The 21,072-nt window shown below is 36.4% G+C and overlaps 1 protein-coding gene across 4 annotated transcripts in view; it reads left to right on the plus strand.

Moving 5' to 3' along the window:
• SHOC2 (SHOC2 leucine rich repeat scaffold protein) overlaps positions 1–21,072 on the plus strand; it is a 107,631-nt gene that overhangs the window by 2,112 nt on the left and 84,447 nt on the right. The window contains exon 2 of one of the 4 annotated variants that reach the window (XM_042908955.1): positions 10,292–10,384. The exons of 2 other annotated variants lie outside the window; for them this stretch is intronic. The gene's annotated coding sequence lies outside the window, so the exon portion shown is untranslated. Of the gene's footprint in view, positions 1–9,708; positions 10,385–21,072 lie in introns of those variants that run through there. One more of the 4 variants, XM_042908953.1, reaches the window with a different exon arrangement.

Here is a 21,072-nt window from a genome sequence, read left to right on the forward strand (position 1 = left end):
TTGTGTATCCAAGCATTTTTGTATTTGAATGCAGCATTAACACATTGTCTTATTTTAAAGACGTCAGTTTATTAGTGTACTAATTTCTACCCTCATCCTTCGATGCCATAGCCCTTATAACTGTTAACATTATTTGAAGAAACTTAGCTCTTGGGTACAATTTGTAACATTAAGTAAGCTTACATTTATAGTTTGAGTTTACCAAATGTTGATGTTTTTCTGTGTGACAGTGACAAGAATTTTTAGGAATAACATGTATATGACCCTTCCCTACCTATGGCATTTCTACTGAATAGGATAAATCTTTTAAGTATTTATTTGGACATAAGGTACACTATGAAACTTGTTACTTAATTATGAATATACATTTGAAAAATAGCTCTTAGACAAGTAAATAAAGGCTTTAAGATTTGTAACTTTCAAATGGCTTAAATATATAAAGCTAACAAACTTTTTGAAATGCTAGTTTTGAGGGATGGATCCGGCCTATTTCTAAGATTACTACTGTAATCTTGTGTTTTAGTTTTTGAAGAAACAACTACATTTATCGTAGGTTGGCATTTGTTTAGTGATCTCTCATTGTTAATACAGTTTTCAAGTGTTTTTCTCTTGTTTTAAATTGTTACGGATTAAAGAGTGATATTAAGAGATACATTAATAGCTTGCAGCTGGGTTTTTTAAACGTTTTAAAATGATATTCAGAAAGTTGATTAGAGCTGTGTTGTGATAATTGTAGCCAGACTCATACAATTTGTGAACTTTGTGTCAGAAATTTGAAACATTTCACTTTTCAAAAGGAACACCAAAATTATACATTCTTGTGTTATATTTGCTGGAATTATGACTTTTAAGTTTTACTATTTCTTTAGTGACTTGGGACAGGGCTTGTCCCATGTTTAGAGAAATATAAATTGGAATTCTATGTGGAATACTCCCAAAGATGCCTCCTGAATAGCTTCTGATATATAGTGTGTATATATACATATATATATATGTGTATATATATATATATATATATATATATGTATTTTTTTAAGTTTATTTTTTTAATAATCGTTACACCCAGCGTGGGGCTTGAACTCACAAACCCAGGATCAGGAATCACATGCTTTTGTGACTGAGCCAACCAGGCACCCCTCTGTTGGTGCATTTTTTGACTTGCCTTACCCATGTGGGGAAAGGTAAATAAAATTGAATTTCTTTGTTATACAGGCAGTCATATTTGTTTTGAAAATATGCTGGATTATCAATATTTGTTGTGTAATTTAATATTTCTGTAAATTTGTGTTCTTTAAACAACTTATAGATTTTTTTCTAGTAAGATATTTAAATATAAAAATAAACTGTTATGGTTTTGATGTAAAATATACCTGAACCTGTATTTGCAGATAAAAGGATGAATATTTTTTGGAGGTTGAAAGAATATATCTTTAGAATTCAGTTTACTATATTCATGTATCATTTATGTACTATTCATGTATGAAAACATAAAATCTATGCTTATAACCAAAAAAACCAAAACAAGACCAGCTATTCCTCCCCCCCCCCCCCCCCCCCCCCCCCCCCCCCCGACCCCGCCAAAAAACAAAACAAAACAACACAGTAAAACCACCAAACAGGTTGACCTACAAATCCTTCAGTGAGTTCTGAGGTTTATATTTTGGCCTAGGTGGAAGTGTTCTTGAATTAGTTTATAAAGTATCAGAAGAGGAAATTTAGATATAGAATAAACACTGACTTTTCCTAATAAGACTAATAGGGAATTGATAAATATTTTGTTGTAGATAAATTAGATAGAAATTAGCTGTAATGTAGCAGAAGGATACATTAAGTATTTTCACACGGTACTTGAGAAATTAGTACTGCAAATATTAAATTAGTTTCTGTTTTTGCTTATTGTTTGACTCATGCATTATATATTATGCATTGGCATATTATAATTTAAGGCTAAATCTTTCATAGACTAAATTATTAAAAATTGCTATCCCTGTCTTCTGAATTTTGTTTTATTTACTGGTTATACCACGTCAAAGTGATGCCATATAAATCTTTCTGAACATTTTTTCTCCGATAATATAACAGTTAAAATTTTGTAATTTTGTAGCTCTCTTGTTTACATGGACTTTTAAAATCTGAAAAATTTCTAAGTCACAAGGTGACCTATGGAATGCTTGAACTTTATATAGTGTTCTGAAATGTAATTGCAGTCAGTGCAGGTTGAAAGGAACACACATAAGTGGGAAAAGCTGATTTATGTTCTAAAATATGTAATTGCATTATTTTTGAGGTAAACAAACTTTCATTCTTTGGTATTTTCCCCTGGTTCCCAATTTTTTTAGCACAGGATCTTTAATTCTGCAAATCAAAGTTCTAACACATGAAAAGAATATTCTAATTACAAAGAGCTCTTTAGCTTTTGAAATGTTGGTAACGTGCTTTCTCCGAAAGTATGAAGTTTCCATTATCAAGATTTAAAAGAACTAATTAGATTTCACACGATAAATCTCATTCCTCTTCTTTAAAGATCAGAACTGATTGCAAAAAGTAGTGCATGCTGTAAAAGGTAAGGGTTCTTTTATCGGAAAGAATGAACATACTGCTTGAAGTTAAAACATTAAAGGAGACCTTAAAAGTGAGTATAATTGGTCCCTATGTGAAATGAACCTGAAAGACTTTTTATGAAGTATTTTGGCCTGTCTTCTAATGTTTATAGCATGGTGACCGCTCACAGTTTAAGCACTTTATTTGCCCTCAAATACTATTTGTAAATCCTACAATTTTAATTAATTTCACAACTTACAAAGATAAATCTTTTTTTCTTTTGGTTTTTCAAATATTTTGGAGGTAAAGTGGAAATTACCTGTTTTGACACTGATGAAATTAACTCCAAATTCTAGATATTGTCAGTTAAATTTGCACTTTCTGAGTTTCAGGTTTTGTGTTGTATAACACTCCTTCCTGCTTTCAGGGACTTTCACAGTTTTGTAAATAGTCTTTAACTTTCAAATTTTGTTCTATAAATATTTCTTACTATGAGCTTAATATTCATAATGTCAGACTTTCTAATGAGTGCCATGTATGTCCCAGACTCTGAGGATACATAGTTAAATATACTATGTTTCCTGCTTTTAGTAAGTTCACAGTTTGTTGTATGAACTGTACAAGTCAGTAGTTAATTGCTTTACAATGTGACAAGTGCTTTGATAGCGGTATATGCTGGAGAACTGAGCTGAGTTAAGGCACAGAATGCATGTGTAACCAGCAATGCTTGCTGGAAGATAGGACTTGAACTTAACTCTTGAGGGCTAAGTAGGATAGGTAGTGGATAGAAAAGCGTAGATGTTAGACATGGTAAGCTCCATTTGGAGAATTGCAGGTGAATAGCAATTTGGATTCTATGTAAGACCTAGTATTTTAGGTGATCGAGTAGGCATTCATTAAAGCCTGTACTTTTAGAGATTGTTATTTCTTGTGTTCCTAATTTAGTTTGGGCCTTGGACTGTGGATCTGCATGAATGTTAGGGATCTGCTTCAAATTATTATTTAAAACTTTTAACTAAGTACTTTTCATTAATATTTTGATTAAATACAGGAAGAACATATCAGCCTGATGTGGAATAATCCCCCAGGTTTAGAACTTGAATAGTTGTGTTTCAGAATCACATTTAAGTATCTTTTCTCAGCATTTATGCATCATGTTAAGAGTAATATTTATGAGCCTTCTCAGAACTCATGGTAAGTTTCTATTGTGCATTTAAAGTTATTCTTCTGGGGGAGCCTGGCTGGCTCAGTTGGAAGAGCATATGAGTTTTGATCTCAGGGTTGTGAGTTCGAGCCCCACGATGGGCACAGAGATTACAAAAATAAATAAACTTAAAAAAATAAAATTGACTCTTCTGAAAACATTAAAAGTCATTTTTTTCCATACTTATTTCAAAGTGCCACTTTTTCCTTTAGGTAAGTCAGACTGTATAATCAGCAGTTATGTTGTGGTAGAAGTCTTTGTATGGCTTATTTGAATTAAAAATTCTCTGAACTTGAATATTAATAATTTTTCCTATAGTATGATTTAATACTCCTTTGAGGGCTTTTTTTTTTTTTTTTTTTTTTTTTTTTTGCGCCATTCCAAACTCTGTTCCCTCCAGAGTGCCATAGTTTCTCATTTTAAAACATTCTCATACTGCTTTTTGTTGTTGCTTTTGATCCTTCCACTTGTGTTTTTTGTTTTGTTTTGTTTTGTTTATTTTTGAGAGAGACAGAGAGCGTGAGTTTGTGGGAATGGGGAGCAGAGAGAGAGACAGAATCTGAAGCAGGCTCCATGCTGTCACTGCAGAGCCTGATTTGGAACTTGAACTCACGAACCTTGAGATCTTGACCTGAGCCAAAGTCAGATGCTTAACCAACTGAGCCACCCAGGAACCCCTCCAGTTGTTTTCATTATTCAAACTTGAGAAATTCCTTTGTAAAATTTTCACATTTTAGTAATTACATTATAAATTTTATATCCCCACATTTATCTCAAGGTTATTTATTAGGAAACTAAAACTTTCTGGTATCATCTCCTTGGATACAACCCCAAACATTCTTTACCTGGTGAACCTAATCCCCCTTCTGGCCTCAATATCATGTCGTTTGGGAGGTCTTCTTTGATCCTTAGGTTCTGCTGTTCTAGGGTCCCTTAACACCTGCACTGCCTCTTTTTTTCTTTTAACATTTTTGTGATGATGTGTGTAATATCTGTCTTTTTTGCAGACTGTAAGTTTCATGATAGCATCAGGTATGTCTGGCTTCTTTACTACCATTTCTGTAGTATATGTACAGTGTATAACTTTGTAGGCTCCTAATAAAAAAAAAATTACTGAAACTAAGTATTTAGCCCCAAAACAGACCACTAAAAAGGACAAAGAGATGTCACAGTCTTCTGTTCTTTAACATATTTTCTGCTCTTAGATTTCCTCAGGCCTTAATTGAAGGCTTTTTTACTCAATATACAATTAAGAAAGTTTAGTAGCCAAATGTAAATAGGACTGGGATATCTCCTAGAGGCCATAAGAGTTGAAAATAAGAGCAGAGGGGAAAACACTTAAAAATCAGATACAAGACATTTTTTTTATGTAACAGTTTAAGGCAACTTCATCTTGTGATAAACATATTTAGATCTTTCAAGACCCCATTTGTTTTATATGTGGAACAGTATAGCAGTAATGCTGATAGAAGAAGAAATTAATTGCTGTTAGTAAATTTTGTTAAAACACAGGACAGGGTCGCCTGGGTGGCTCAGTCAGTTAAGCATCTGAGTCTTGATTTTGGCTCAGGTCGTAATCTCGTGGTTTGTGGGTTCAAGCTCCAAGTTGGGCTCTTCATTGACAGTGTGGAGCCATTCTCTCTCCCTCTTTCTCTGTCCCTCCCTTGCTTGTGCTCGCTCTCTCTCTCTCTCTCTCTCTCAAAATGAAAAAAAAAAAAAATTACACAGGACCATGTGTTGTATTTGGGAAAAGTTTTATATCTAAAATGATGTAATTAAAAATTTCAGTGTCAAGCTTTTGTTGGAAATATTTGCTTAATGAGGGGAAAACATAGTAGGCACCATAAGTACTGAATAATAAGTTGAAACAAATAATTATCTGAAAATACTGAATCACTGCAGTATAGTATTATTGCCTTACAATTTGTAGATGTAATTTTTATACTGATCATGTTTCTTTGTTAGCTTAGCTATGAAATATGTAAAATTGGGTAACATGTTTTTGTTAGTTTTGAATAAAAACCTACCTGTTGCAATGATGTGACAAAATGACATAAATATTTCTGCAACTTTTGTTAAAGAGAGTAAGCTCTATGTATGTATGTATGTATGTATGTATGTATGTATGTATTGTGTTTCTTGGTAACCTGGACTGGAAAAATTAGGTTGAGGGTTATAATTATTTCTTTGCTAGAAGTATGTGGAATCTAACAGATTGGGTGACCTGAAATAGATTGTATTTAATTCAGTTTTATTTTATATATCTTCTGGGATAAAGTATTCAAAATTTCACCTAAGGGCTTTAGTTCTTGTTCAGATATACTGCACTTTATCTTAATATTGTAATCTGTTGCATTCTAGGACTTTATAAGGATAGGTAGAAAAGCTAGTTATTTCTTGTTACTAAAACAAATGTTGGTTTATCTACCATGTGTTAATTACCATTTTAAACTCATAGAAATAGGATACTTATATACTAGGCAGCTGAAAATAGTAAGGTTTATGATTTAATCTTGAAGACATTTATTTCTGTATCTGGAAGTAGTGATTTGAAATTCTTAATACTAGAAATATGGCCTAGTTTCAGAACACCCACTAAGCAACTGTGAGAACTCAGCATGCTAAATGGCTTGTAGTGCTGCAGTATTTTTTAATTTTCCCCACCCCCTGTTATATAATGGCTTATAGTAGTACACACAGAACATGAGTATTTGGGACAAGAACAAATTGTATTCAAGTCTCCAAAACATGTGAGGCTGTCAGGTTTTTTTGTTGAGTACTAAGGAGCTAACGATGATCAAATATAGTGCTAATTAGTGATTGAATGACATACATCAGGTGGTGATGTTTTACGCCGCAAAAAAGGCAGGAAAAGCAAGAATTGTTTTCAGGCTTGAGAAAAATGACTTTTTAAAAAATGGGGTCACTATTTTTAAAACAAAAAAGTTGAATTAAAATTTTTATTTAGGTTTGATAGCTCTGATTTAAACATTTCCATGATGCTTGTGTACAGGGCTTAAAAATTTCAGTGGAAATAATCCTAAACATTTCCCCCAGAATGTTGTGCAACGGAAACATTGCGGCATTATGTCAGCCTGTGAGAACCAGACACTGAAACTGATTAGCACCTGCCTGTAAAGAATGAAATCTACTAGTTCTTATTCACTGTCCAGGAAAGTATGGTCGTAAAGGCGTTTGGTAAAACATTTCCTTGCCATATTATTTTGTTAAAGGGACTGAGTTGATCAGCAGGAATTGTAATATGCAGATGTATATTAGAGTTAAAATGTTTCAGTTTTAAAGGTTTTTATGATACAGAAAAGGAAAGAATAAGTTTCTTTTAAAGTCACCTATGTAATTCTTGCAGTTAGCTCTGTCAGTAATGCCTTAATGCATAACTAATTATATACAAAAATATAATGAACTTATTCTCGCTTCTCTCTACTGAAACTCCATTTTATCTGACATTCTCGCGCGTGTGTGTATTTGTGTGTGTGTGTGTGTGTGTGTAATAATTGATAATCATGATCCTGTGGCAAGATCTTGAAGATTTCTGTTTCATCAAAGAAAGTTGAAAATAATAAAATTGAAGTTTTGCTATACTTTATTATGTTCAGATTCTTTGAAAATTGATAATCCACAAATGGTAGGTAGATTCATGTGCAAAAAATAATTTGTTAATTAGCTTCTCTCTTTCCTGATTATACCATTGTCCAGTTTTTATAATTAACAATTTGATAATTGCATTGCTTTCAAGGGTAATTAAAATTAACTATTGCCAAATGTTTTTTCTTTCTGGCATGATTTAAATATCCTATCGCTACCTGCAAGTTACTAAATGATTTACATCTTTGTGGTGTAAGAATTTTCAATGTCGAAACTTGTGTAAACTACGTGAGAATAATTTTGGGATTATAGTCACAGGATGGTAGATAGTACACACCAGCTGGGAATTGGTTGGGTTTAATGTGTTAACTTACAAAAATAATGTCCTTTTATGTATATTCAAAAATGTAAGCAAGGGCTGCCTTTGAATATTTTGGATGGTTCTGATGGGAGAAATTCTTTATTAACCTTAAGTTAAACTGGACTTGGCTGCTCAGTATATTTCTTTTGATCTTGTTTGACAAATCTTTTTGTTTTGGGATATTTTTGACAAATATAATACAGAGATAATGAGATTATATTTTTAAAGCCCAAAATGCATTCTGTAAATCCTATTTTAACTACCAGGACAGGTAGATAAATAAAATGGTTAGTTGAGCATCTGGTCTTCATCTAAATAGTCTCAAAAATGGACTGTATAAATGTGAGAAAGGATATTTGCTTTATAATGTTATTTATTTATTTTTTAAATGTTTGTTTAGTTTTTGAGAGAGCGCGCATGAAAGAGTGGGGTAGGGGAAGAGAGAGGGGGAGACAGTATCCGAAGCAGGCTCTGGTCTGACAGAGAGCTCAGTGTGGACCCATACTCACACACAAACTGTGAGATCATGAACTAAGCAGAAGTTGGATGCTTAAGTGACTGAGGCACCTAGGTGCCCCTATCATACATATTTTTTTTAAGTAGGTTCCACACCCAGTGTGGGGCTTGACAAACTCATTGACCCTGAGATGGAGTCGAATGCCCTACCAACTAAGCCAGCCAGGCATCCCTAATAATGGCAACTTGACAAATACTGATTCTTAAATGTAAGATACCTACCTTGAGGCCACATAGCTTCTCATGTTGCTGTGTATAACATTATATTTGTTTACATGTTTTCTGACTGTTTCTGGTGAATAATTTATAGAATGAGTAATAGAAAGGATTTATAATCAGATAACACCTAGTGAAGGAATACGTGGGTTTATACATACAAAAATGAAGCATTTAGATATAGGTAACTTAATTTTAGCTTACAAGTGCTGAAAAGCATTTGTTTTTTAAGTTGAAAATACTTTATTGAATATAATATTCATCTTAGTGCATATAAACTAAGATAGCAATTACATTTTTTCTTTTTTGTTTTACACTGATAATTAGGTAATCATCTTTTTCTTTATTGTCTGTTGGTGCATAGTAAATGAAAAGTAACATATATTTTGGGAATACTTAGGTTTTGTGTGACATGTTTTGAGTTTCTTGGTAGAAAAAGCAGTTTAAGCAAATATTGACAGGTCAGTCTTATGGGGAGAGTTGTTTGGGTGGCATAAGAATTTTCAGAGAATGATCAAGATATTTGATGTTTACCATTATATCTTAGTTCCATTGAGACATTTAAATCCCTCCTGCCCCACCCTTGCCTTTTATTTTGAGGCTTTGTTGGAGGATCCTGCAGTTTTTCTATATGGTGAGTCGAAGTGTTGTCCCAGAGAGCTGTAATTCCAATTATGGCTTATGTTGTGGGTTGGATAAATAGGAATTTTCAGTTCTTTGCTTAAAACTGCACAGAATCAGAATTTCATAATCTTAGGCTTTTCCAAAAGAAAAAAAAAATGCAGATTTTCCTAAAAACTCTCATGTATTTATCTAAATTAGCCCTATCTCTCCCTGCCAGTCCAAACAGTTTTCATCTTGTCTCCTCAGCAAAAGGAAAAAAAGTTGAATGAATGAATTTGAAGGTGCTAGAAGTTCTGTAGTCTTGACATAATTCTAATTAGCATGGGCTAGAGTGTTGTATTTTGTCACAGACTTATTAGCCTCCATGAAAACTAACTTTACCTCTGGTTCATTCATGCTACTTAATTTAATGTATTTTTTCCATTTCTGTCTGAACAATAACATTCCTTTGAGCATGTTAATTTTGGGTGCTTTTTCAGTTTTGGGTCTTCTAGTTTTCAAGATTCCTTTTTTACACTTTTGAACTACAAACAACATATAGGTTTATGTGATTCGGAGGGGGAAACGTTTTATTTTTGTCCTTTAAACTACTTAAAAGAATAAAGAACATTTCAGATCTTTATAAACAAGGGAAAATACAATTGAAATCTTGTCATTTTTAGGTATTCATATCAAAATCTGAGTGACTTAGAGTTAATTTTAAGTAAAGTATAGGGAAACTATTCATGGGACAAGGTTTTTGTCCTTATTGGTTGACTGTCTTTATTCAACAAGTGTTCACTGAGCACTTACTGTGTACTTAATAAAAAGTTCATGGTATCTTTGAGGTTATTGCTTTGTTGAGTAAAAATTGCTTCTTTGTGTAAGGTGCCTACTGTCTACTAGGGGAGATAAAGCTAAGTTAACAAATATTTATAATTATTTCAGTAAATATAACTGCTATGTATGGTAAGTATGGTTTCTAAGTACTGTACTAGGATATGACTGTGAAAAAGGCAAAGGTATCCCTATTTTCCCACTTTAAATGAGAGAGTCAAGACAACTAACCTGGCACTTATAAAGTGTGATAAATGTCCTGATGGGAAGTTTAAGTGGGAGCTTGGAGGGCGGTCTATTCAGAAAGGCTTTTGAGTGATCACAGAAGTCTTCCCTGACCTCTGAGCTGAAATCTGTAGACTACAGGAGACTTAGCTCAGTGAACTGTAAACCTGTGTTTCTGACAGGAGGAAAGAATCGCTTGCGTACAAGTCCTGGGGACAGGAGGTAGCAGGACCTGATATGGGATCGGAAAGAAGTTCATGTGACCTGAATGCAAGGTGGGAAATACTGGAGTTGTAGCAGGGGCCAGGTCTTGAAAGGCTTGGTAAGAATTTTGGATTTTATCCTGAAGGTTAGGTTTGTGGGGGTCATCCACTATTCCCCAAGTGTTTTAAGTTGGACAGTAACCTGATTAGATTTGAGTATTTGAAAGATCACTGTAATTACAGTGTAGTGATTTGGTTAGGAGCAGGATGGGGGTGGTGTGGATGTGGTGAGATCAGTTACAGAGATGTTAGAGGAGAGAATTTAGTATGCCCTGGAGCAGGGTAGTGGCAGTGAGAATGAAGAGAAGTTGAAGAGTCAGACATTTTACAATGGATAGATAGGAGTTGGTGATTGTTGGGATGTGAGAGTTGAGCTGAGAGGAGTCAGGGTGACTGCAAGATTCCTGGTCCCCTTCCACCCTTCTCAGTTGGTTTCTCCTTAGATGTTATCTGTTTAAGAAGCTTTTCCTTATGGGCGACTGGGTGGCTCAGTCGGACATGTACTAGGTTTCGACTCACGTCATGATATTACATTTGTGGGTTTGTGAGTTTGAGCCCCTCTCTTTGAGCTCTGCACTGACAGGATGGATCCTGCTTGGGATTTGTCTCCCTTTTTCTCTGCCCCTACTCGTTTGTGCTCTCTCTCAAAAGAAATGAATTAAAAAAAAAAAAAAAAAAAGCCTTTCCTTATTTCTCTAAGCTCCAACACTGGTTTTTAAGTGCTTTCTCTTTGTGCTTCAGCACCTCTTACCACACTATGTTCTTGCCTTTTCCACTGGTTTGTAAGCTTACAGGCAAGTACCATGCCACCTTGTTGCATACTTAGCATCTTGCACAGTGCATGATACTTAGTATGTATTAAATGTCTGAATGAAAATAAAGTTTTTGTATTTATAGTTGGAGGAAAAAAACTTTTTCTGAAGCACCAGGTATCCAAAAACTTTGTTTATAATTTCAGTGTGAATCAGATCAGTCCATGGTCTTTTAACTAGCTTTTGTAAAAACAAATTGTAATTATAATTCAAATCTGAAGTGCTGGATATATTAGTTCTTCATAGGTGGGTTATCTTGGATTAAGATTTATGAGCTTTGATTATTATGGTGAGCTCCTCTTGTATTATACATTGTCTTTTTTAATAAGTAATTTTTTAATTAGCTTTATCCTTTGTCAGTTTAAAGTCAACATAACCAAACTATCACTGTTAGAATTTTTCTGTTTCAAAATGAAAATAGCTTTTTGGGGGGGTGCCTGCGTGGCTCAGTCAGGTAAGCTTCTGACTTCAGCTCAAGTCATGATCTCATGGTTCATGGGTTCAAGCCCTGCATCAGGCTCTGTGCTGACAGTGCAGAACCTGCTTGGAATTCTCTGTCTCCTTATCTCTCTGCCCCCTCCCCTGCATTCACTCTCTCTCAAAAATGAATAAACATTAAGAAAAAAAAGGAAAATAGTTTTTTTTTCCTTCCCTGATTATAAGAGGAATCAATGCTTATTTTATGCATTTAAAAAATAATACAGAGATTGAAAACCATCCTAACCCCCAAGGATAAATATTGTTGTCATTTGATGGGTGTTGTAGACTTTTAGGATTTTATATATATTTATGAATGCTGTGATTAAGTTAAAGGCCGTCCACAGAGAGGAAATAGTTATGACATAAATATGTAAAAAAAAGGTATTAATATCCTTCATACAAAGAATCCTGATAACTACTATATAACCAAATAACTGCATAGAGATTGGGTCCTAAACTTAAATTCCTGCAGGAAACCAGGCAGGTAACATAAATGAGGGAACACAGTAGGGAGAATATGTGAGGTGGTTGGGTTGGAGAGTACTTGGAGGGCATAGCTTCTACTCAACACTAGTTGATTTTTGACCCAGTGGTGGCAATTTTTTTTTATTTTTTAAATGAGAAGTAGAGGTCTGGATTGTAGTGGATCTCCCAATTATAAAATAGTGGCAAATAAAAAAAATTTAAAACTGTAATGTGTGTTAAACATAATGTAGCCATGGTCTATATTTTGTTAAACCACAAATAGTGGAAGAATGGAAAAGTTTGTTTGCCCTCACTAATCAAGGAACTGTAGATTAAAATATATCGTTTTTCATATATCAGATTGATAGAAATGAAAGTGATTAATAATTGGTAAGATTGGGAGAGTATAAATTGATGTAGTCTCTTTGAAAGAGACCGATTGGAACTACCTATAAATATTTAAAATACTTATTAGGGACAAGAGGGGGAAAATGACGGCGTAGGAGGACTCTGGGCTCACTGCGTCCTACGGATCACTTAGATTCCACCCACACCTGCCTAAATAACCCAGAAAACCGCCAGAAGACTAGCAGAATGGATTCTCCAGAGCCAAGCATAGACGAGAGGCCCACGGAAGAGGGTAGGAAGGGTGAGGTGGTGTGCGCTGCACGGACTGGAGGGAGGGAGCCAGGGCAGAGGGGCAGCCCGCCAGCCAAGCAGAGGCCCCGAGTGTGGCTTGCAAGAGCGGAGGGGCCGGACGGAGTGTGTTGGGACAGCAAGCGGGACTTAACATCTGGAAGGTTATAAGTTAACAGCTCTGCTCGGAGAGCGGGAAGGCTGGAGGACAACGGGAGGGAGAGTTGTTGAGCCCCAGATAACAGAGCGCAGCTTGGCGGGGAACAAAGGCGCTCGCCAGCGCCATCTCCCTCGCCCATCCCCCAGCCAAAATCCCAAAGCGAACCAATTCCTGTCAGGGAACTTGCTTGCACCACGCAAACACCAAAATGCTGTGCTTCTTCGGATCCATCCCTCCGGCGGGTCTGACTCCATCCCCATGCCGCAGGGCCCCTCCTGAAGTGGATCTCCAAAGGAAAAGCGAGCTGAGCCTGCCCCTCCTGCCCCTGCGCACCTTGCCGATCCACCCCAGCTAATACGCCAGATCCCCAGCACCACAAGCCTGGCAGTGGGCAAGTAGCCCAGACGGGCCACGCCACCCCATAGTGAATCCCGCCCCTAGGAGAGGGGAAGAGAAGGCACACACCAGTCTGACTGTGGCCCCAGCGGTGGGCTGGGGGCAGACATCAGGTCTGACCAGCCCGCCCACCAGTGCAGGTTATTCAAGACAGCACAGGGGAAGTGCCCCGCAGTCCTGCACCACTCCAAGGACTATCCAAAATGACGAAACAGAAGAATTCCCCTCAGAAAAACGTCCAGGAAATAACAACAGCTAACGAACTGATCAAAAACGATTTAAACAATATAACAGAAAGTGAGTTTAGAATAATAGTCATAAAATTAATCACTGGGCTTGAAAACAGTATAAAGGACAGCAGAGAATCTATTGCTACAGAGATCAAGGGACTAAGGAACAGCCAGGAGGAGCTAAAAAATGCTATTAATGAGCTGCAAAATAAAATGGAGATGACCACAGCTCGGACTGAAGAGGCAGAGGAGAGAATAGGTGAGCTAGAAGATAAAATTATGGAAAAAGAAGAAGGTGAGAAAAAGAGATAAAAAAATCCAGGAGTATGAGGGGAAAATTAGAGAACTAAGTGATGCACTAAAGAGAAATAATCTAACCATAATTGGTATTCCAGAGGAGGAAGAGAGAGGGAAAGGTGCTGAAGGTGTACTTGAAGAAATAATAGCTGAGAACTTCCCTGATCTGGGGAAGGAAAAAGGCACTGAAATCCAAGAGACACAAAGAACTCCCTTCAGATGTAACTTGAATCGATCTTCTGCAGGACATATCGTAGTGAAACTGGCAAAATACAAGGATAAAGAGAAAATTCTGAAAGCAGCTAGGGATAAACATGCTCTAACATATAAAGGGAGACTGATAAGACTAGTGACGGATCTCTCTACTGAAACTTGGCAGGCCAGAAAGGAATGGCAGGAAATCTTCAATGTGATGAACAGAAAAAAATATGTAGCCGAGAATCCTCTATCCAGCAAATCTGTCATTTAGAATAGAAGGAAAGATCAAGGTCTTCCCAAACAAAAACTGAAGGAATTCATCACCACTAAATCAGCACTACAAGAGATCCTAAGGGGGATTCTGTGAGACAAAGTACCAGAGACATCGCTACAAGCATGAAACCTACAGACATCACAATGACTCTAAACCCATATCTTTCTATAATAACACTGAATGTAAATGGACTAAATGCGCCAACCAAAAGACATAGGGTATCAGAATGGATAAAAAAAACCAAGACCCATCTATTTGCTGTCTACAAGAGACTCATTTTAGATCTGAAGACACTTTCAGATTGAAAGTGAGGGGATGGAGAACTATTTATCATGCTACTGGAAGTCAAAAGAAAGCTGGAGTAGCCATACTTATATCAGACAAACTAGACTTTAAATTAAAGGCTGTAACAAGAGATGAAGAAGGGCATTGTATAATAATTACAAGGTCTATCCATCAAGAAGAACTAACAATTATAAATGTCTATGTGCCGAATACAGGAGCCCCCAAATATATAAAACAATTACAAACATAAGCAACCTTATTGGCAAGAATGTGGTAATTGCAGGGGACTTTAATACCCCACTTACAACAATGGATAGATCATCTAGACACATGGTCAATCAAGAAACAAGGGCCCTGAATGATACATTGGATCAGATGGACTTGACAGATACATTTAGAACTCTGCATCCCAAAGCAACAGAATATACTTTCTTCTCAAGTGCACATGGAACATTCTCCAAGATAGATCACATACTGGGTCACAAAACAGCCCTTCATAAGTATACAAGAATTGAGATCATACCATGCATACTTTCAGACCACAATGCTATGAAGCTTGAAATCAACCACAGGAAAAAGTCTGGAAAACCTCCAAAAGCATGGAGGTTAAAGAACACCCTACTAAAGAATGAATGGGTCAACCAGGCAATTAGAGAAGAAATTGAAAAATATATGGAAACAAATGAAAATGAAAATACAACAATCCAAACGCTTTGGGATGCAGCGAAGGCAGTCCTGAGAGGAAAATACATTGCAATCCAGGCCTATCTCAAGAAACAAGAAAAATCCCAAATACAAAATCTAACAGCACACCTAAAGGAAATAGAAGCAGAGCAGCAAAGACACCCCAAACCCAGCAGAAGAAGAGAAATAATAAAGATCAGAGCAGAAATAATATAGAATCTAAAAAAACTGTAGAGCAGATCAATGAAACCAAGAGTTGGTTTTTTGAAAAAATAAACAAAATTGATAAACCTCTAGCCAGGCTTCTCAAAAAGAAAAGGGAGATGACCCAAATAGATAAAATCATGAATGAAAATGGAATTATTACAACCAATCCCTCAGAAATACAAGCAATTATTAGGGAATACTATGAAAAATTATATGCCAACAAATTGGACAACCTGGAAGAAATGGACAAATTCCTAAACACCCACACACTTCAAAACTCAAACTGGAGGAAATAGAAAGCTTGAACAGACCCATAACCAGCGAAGAAATTGAATCAGTCATCAAAAATCTCCAAACAAATAAGAGTCCAGGACCAGATGGCTTCCCTGGGGAATTCTGCCAGACATTTAAAGCAGAGATAATACCTATCCTTCTCAAGCTATTCCAAAAAATAGAAAGGGAAGGAAAACTTCCAGACTCTCATTCTATGAAGCCAGTATTACTTTGATTCCTAAACCAGACAGAGACCCAGTAAAAAAAGAGAACTACAGGTTAATATCCCTGATGCAAAAATTCTCAATAAGATACTAGCAAATCGAATTCAACAGCTTATAAAAAGAATTATTCACCATGATCAAGTGGGATTCATTCCTGGGCTGCAGGGCTGGTTCAACATTCGCAAATCAATCAACGTGATACATCACATTAATAAAAGAAAAGATAACCATATGATCCTGCCAATCGATGCAGAAAAAGCATTTGACAAAATTCAGCATCCTTTCTTAATAAAAACCCTCGAGAAAGTCGGGGTAGAAGGAACATACTTAAACATCATAAAAGCCATTTATGAAAAGCCCACAGCTAATATCATCTTCAATGGGGAAAAACTGAGAGCTTTTCCCCTGAGATCAGGAACACGACAGGGATGTCCACTCTCACCGCTGTTGTTTAACATAGTGTTGGAAGTGCTAGCATCAGCAATCAGACAACAAAAGGAAATCAAAGGCATCAAAATTGGCAGAGATGAAGTCAGGCTTTCACTTTTTGCGGATGACATGATATTATACATGGAAAATCTGATAGACTCCACCAAAAGTCTGCTAGAACTGATACATGAATTCAGCAAAGTTGCAGGATACAAAATCAATGTACAGAAATCAGTTGCATTCTTTTTTTGTTTGTTTTTTTTTAATCAGTTGCATTCTTATACACTAATAATGAAGCAACAGAAAGACAAATAAAGAAACTGATCCCATTCACAATTGCACCAAGAAGCATAAAATACCTGGGAATAAATCTAACCAAAGATGTAAAAGATCTGTATGCTGAAAATTATAGAAAGCTTGTGAAGGAAATTGAAGAAGATACAAAGAAATGGAAAAACATTCCGTGCTCATGGGTTGGAAGAATAAATATTGTTAAAATATCAATACTACCCAAAGCTATCTACACATTCAATGCAATCCCAATCAAAATTGCACCACCATTCTTCTCGAAGCTAGAACAAGCAATCCTAAAATTCATATGGAACCACAAAAAGCCCCGAATAGCCAAAGTAATTTTGAAGAAGACCAAAGCAGGAGGCATCACAATCCCAGACTTTAGCCTCTACTACAAAGCTGTCATCATCAAGACAGCATGGTATTGGCACAAAAAACAGACACATAGACCAATGGAATAGAATAGAAACCCCAGAACTAGACCCACAAAAGTATGGCCAACTAATCTTTGACAAAGCAGGAAAGAATATCCAATGGATAAAAGACAGTCTCTTTAACAAATGGTGCTGGGAGAACTGGACAGCAACATGCAGAAGAATGAAACAAGACCACTTTCTTACACCATTCACAAAAATAAACTCAAAATGGATAAAGGACCTGAATGTGAGACAGGAAACCATCAAAACCCTAGAGGAGAAAGCAGGAAAAGACCTCTCTGACCTCAGCCGCAGCAATTTCTTACTTGACACATCCCCAAAGGCAAGGGAATTAAAAGCAAAAATGAACTATTGGGACCTCATGAAGATAAAAAGCTTCTGCATTGCAAAGGAAACAATCAACAAAACTAAAAGGCAACCAACGGAATGGGAAAAGATATTTGCAAATGACATTGGACAAAGGGCTAGTATCCAAAATCTATAAAGAGCTTACCAAACTCCACACCCAAAAAACAAATAATCCAATGAAGAAATGGGCAGAAAACATGAATAGACACTTCTCTAAAGAAGACATCCAGATGGCCAACAGGCACATGAAAAGACGCTCAACATCGTTCCTCATCAGGGAAATACAAATCAAAACCACTCTCAGATATCACCTCATGCCAGTCAGAGTGGCCAAAATGAACAAATCAGGAGACTATAGATTCTGGCGAGGATGTGGAGAAACGGGAACCCTCCTGCACTGTTGGTGGGAATGCAAACTGGTGCAGCCACTCTGGAAAAGTGTGGAGGTTCCTCAAAAAATTAAAAATAGACCTACCCTATGACCCAGCAGTAGCACTGCTAGGAATTTACCCAAGGGATACAGGAGTACTGATGCATAGGGGCACTTGCACCCCAATGTTTATAGCAGCACTCTCGACAATAGCCAAATTGTGGAAAGAGCCTAAATGTCCATCAACTGATGAATGGATAAAGAAATTGTGGTTCATATACACAATGGAGTACTATGTGGCAATGAGAAAGAATGAAATATGGCCTTTTGTAGCAACGTGGATGGAACTGGAGAGTGTGATGCTATGTGAAATAAGCCACACAGAGAAAGACAGATACCATATGTTTTCCCTCTTATGTGGATCCTGAGAAACTTAACAGAAACCCATGGGGGAGGGGAAGGAAAAAAAAAAGGTTAGAGTGGGAGAGAGCCAAAGCATAAGAGACACTTAAAAATTGAGAACAAACTGAGGGTTGATGGGGGGGTGGGAGGGAGGGGAGAGTAGGTGATGGGTATTGAAGAGGGCATCTTTTGAGATGAGCACTGGGTATTGTATGGAAACCAATTTGACAATAAATTTCATATGTTAAAAAAATAAAAATAAAAAATAAAATGCGTATTAGTTTTGACCAAACAGTTCTGCTTTCAGGAATCTGCCTTGCAGAAATAGTAGGTCCTGTTTGTGAATATTTATGCTCAAAAAGCACTATTTACTGCCCCCCCAAATATATATATTTATATATATTTTGATGTTTATTATATCTTTGAGATAGCGCGAGCAGGGGAGGGGCAGAGAGAGGGAGACGGGATTCAAAGCAGGCTATGCACTGACAGCAGAGAACCCAATGCTGGGTTCTAACTTACAAACCGTGAGATCATGACCTGAGCCAAAGTTGCACGCTTAATCAACCAAGCCATGCAGGGACCCCATATATATTTTTTTAATGAAAAAAAATGTAAATGAAAAAAGGCAAATAGAAACAACCTAAATGTCAGTCGATAGGAGAATGATTATATTATAGTTATACCACAAGTCATAGTAATGAAAAGAAATGAAGTATATTTGTATTCTTGTGTGGAAAGAGTCCATAACTTACTGCCTAATGCAAAAAATTATAATTTCATACATAAATTTGTATTATGCATATGCTATCATTTCAGGTATCTATATTATATTCCATTGTGTGGCAATATAATTTATGGAGACTACTGAGGCCTGTGTTTCCAATGCTTTGCTATATGCACATTGCTGTGAACATTTTTTTTGTATATGTCTTTGAAGTGTTGTCTCCAAAGATAAGTTTCTTTTTATTTTTTAGTTATTTTAATCTTTTTTTAATGTGTATTTTTGAGAGAGAGTGATGTGAGGCTCAAACTCACAAACCATGAGATCCGACCCGAAATCAAGAGTTGGACACTTAACTGAGCCACCCAGGCATCCCTAATTTTAATTTTTTTTTTTTTTTTTTTTTTTTTTTTTTTTTTTTTTGAGAGAGAGCACGAGCAGGAGAGGGGGTGGGGGTTGCTGGAGAAAGTGAAATCTTAAGCAGGGTCTGTGCTCTGTGTGGAGCCCGATGTAGGTAGGGCTCAATCCTATGAGCCCGGGATCATGACCTGAGAGTTCGAAGCTCAACCCACTGAGCCACCCAGGAGCCCTCTTTTGTATTTTATGTGGTAACATTAAATATCTGAACTCCTGTAGATGCTTTGGTGGAGAAAATACATTTGTCTCTGAGAGTGTTTTTTGTGACCTGTGATCTGAGTAAATATACCTTAGGCATGGAAGTCAGAGAACTAACCAGAAAAGTAGCACTGTGTTCAGTCAACTTAAATTCTTTAAGGGTTTTTTTTTTTTTTTTATGTTGATTTTTAAGAGAGAGAGAGAGAGAGCGCGTGCTCGCGCGCGCTCGCGCGCGCATGTGAGTGGGGGAGGGGCAGAGAGAGAGGGAGACACAGAATTCAAAGTGGGCTCCAGGCTCTGAGCTTTCAGCACAGAGCCTGACGCGGGGCCCGAACTCACAAACTGCAAGATCATGACCTGAGCCGAAGTCAGATGCTTAACCGAGTGAGCCACCCAGGCGCCCCAATTCTTTAAGGTTTTTAAATTTAAGTAGTAATTTTTAGCTAACCAATACATGCTTATGGTACAAAATCTAAAAGATACGGAAATGTAAAGCAAATCTTGCTCTCACTCTGCAGTCTCTTCTGCGTATTTTCCTTTCCTGGGAAACCACTACCAGTTTTGTGTGTTCTTCCACAGATATTTTATACATATATATGTATATATTTTTTCATAAATGGTAACATGATGTTGTTTTAAAGCTGAGTTTTCCTCACTTAACTATAATGAATCTAAAACTTCCACAGTGTTTTATATGTTGTAGGCCCTGTTCTATCAAGCGTTTGGATATTCATTGTTAATCTTCATCACAGCCTTGAGAGGCAGGTAGTATTATTATCCCCTTCATACAGAGAAGGAAACTGAGGCACAGAAACCTTAACATGCTAGTAAGTTGGGGAGTTGGAAGTTGTGGAACTCCCAAGAGTCTGGCTGCAGAGCCTTTAGCATTAGCTAGTATGCTTTACTGTCTGACTTGAAACAAGTGAGAAACATACATGGTTGGTACAGCATACTTTTTAGTAAATATATAGTATTTCATTGAATAAACAATAGTTTATCTAACCATAACGGAGATAAACTCCCGTTGGACGTGTGTTGTTGGATATATAGATTGTTTCGGTATGTTGCTGTTACAAATAATGCTGTAGTGAATATCTTTGTGCCTATATCTTTAGAATGCCTGTTTCATTTTGAACATAGTCTGCTTGTATTTCATTTTTGTCCTTTCACATTGGGGCAGGGGGAGTGTGGATCATTTATTCATACAATTATGTTTTATGATCTATCTGAGACTTTCTTTTAATGAATCTATTTAGCTCATCTGTATTTATTACAGCATTATGCTTATTTCCTCATCTTTTAAGAAATAAATCGAGGTATAGCAATTGAAGTATACTCAAAGGTGTAAAGCAGTGCTGTATAAAGGTATAAGCATATCTCAGTCCTATTTCCTCTCCATTCTTGAGGATTGTAACATTTACATTATATTCTATAGCTATAAATCTTTTTATCTTTTTTTT

Source organism: Panthera leo, chromosome D2, assembly GCF_018350215.1.
Source record: "Panthera leo isolate Ple1 chromosome D2, P.leo_Ple1_pat1.1, whole genome shotgun sequence".
Classification (NCBI taxonomy): Eukaryota; Metazoa; Chordata; class Mammalia; order Carnivora; family Felidae; genus Panthera; species Panthera leo.